We start from the raw sequence: 1394 nt of genomic DNA, 5'->3' as shown, positions 1-1394 counted from the left end.
ATACTATCTCTTAAATACCGGCGAAGAGAAAGAGATTCATTTACTAATACGTTTCTATTTACTGTTGATTACTTCTCTTCAATTTAGCATTCATCTTGTAATTTTTTTAAAAACAGTGACGAATAGTGAGGCTAGGCCGAATTTACAACAGCTGACTGTGATGGTACTGTCTGTGATAGTTTAGTATTAAAAATTTATTTCATGGTATCTTTTAAGATGTGAGTCAGGATATAAGCATGCAATTTATGGAAGAAGAAATGTTCATGGCTAATAAACAAGTGAAAATATTCTCTACTAGTTATAAAAAAATGCAGACGATGACCCAATTGGGTAACAAATTGGCAGAGTTTTTTATAAAGATCACCACATTTGTGATGATGGTTGGTAGGCTTTTTGTTTTGTTTTGTTTTGGTATTTTTAATAACTGAAACAAGACAGACCTAAAACTGCAGCTTCTGGAAGAACCATTTGTTCTTGCCGGTCTCGTATCTCTCCTTGAACTTGACCTTGGCTTCTCACTGGGCCTTGTGTTTGAGAGCAGGGTCTCTGAAGACATCCTTGTTGACAACAATTTTGTCCAAGGGGATATCCACAGACTACCTTGTGGGCACGAGGTGATTATAACTATAAACTTTCATAAAAGACTAGATCTTTGACCCCTTGGTGATTTTCATCTTGTTCATGGCAGCTGTCACTTTGCAGGGATAGCAGTCGATTCCAGCCACCAGAGCATGGCTCTAGGGTCGGTCTGAGGTACCATTATCAGTGTTCTTCACAATGACTTCTTTGCGTCTGGAGTAGCATCCAGCCAGGATCAGAACCACATTCTTGGGTTTCATGAACTTGCCCATTTCAGCAGCACCACTTGGGACTACAGCCGGTGGTAGGCTTCTTAACATGCATGTGTGCAATGCTGGAAATGATTCCATAAAGGAGTTCTCACCCTCACTTTGCAGAGGAGGACGCTGAGGCTCAGCAAGTTTCATGAAGCCATCTCATGTCTCACAGCTTGTACGTCACCAAGCTGAGACTCAAACCTAGGTATAGCTACTGACCAACCCCTCCATAGCCACAGGGAGAGTTTAGCCCAGACTGGTTAGAAGTCATTGTGAGATTTCTGGTAAACCAGAGTTTGCATTCTGCCTTATGCACCTGTGAAAACTCTGCAGAGTAAGGTGTGGTTTGGTGATTGGGCTGGGCCATCATGGGGGCTGAAGAAACAGACTGTTTTTCTGAGAAACTGTGTTCCAGTGGTTCTTATTAGGTTTTCAGGGAGGGAGGGTAAAGAGTGGAAGCGAACTTATTTGTTGTGTAATTTCTATATGCCAAGCACTTTATATATAGAAACTTATTTAATCTTCCTCTAATGCTGGAAAACACGTAATTTCTCACCA

The 1394-nt window shown here is 41.0% G+C and overlaps 1 pseudogene; it reads right to left on the bottom strand.

Moving 5' to 3' along the window:
- Positions 1-440: 440 nt before the first annotated feature.
- LOC137220786 (large ribosomal subunit protein eL27-like) lies at positions 441-851 on the bottom strand (annotated as a pseudogene).
- Between the last annotated feature and the right edge of the window lie 543 nt (positions 852-1394).

This window comes from Pseudorca crassidens, chromosome 3, assembly GCF_039906515.1.
Source record: "Pseudorca crassidens isolate mPseCra1 chromosome 3, mPseCra1.hap1, whole genome shotgun sequence".
In the NCBI taxonomy this organism is placed as follows: Eukaryota; Metazoa; Chordata; class Mammalia; order Artiodactyla; family Delphinidae; genus Pseudorca; species Pseudorca crassidens.
Note: the sequence above shows the minus strand (reverse complement) of the source record. Positions and strands in the feature narration are given on the sequence as shown.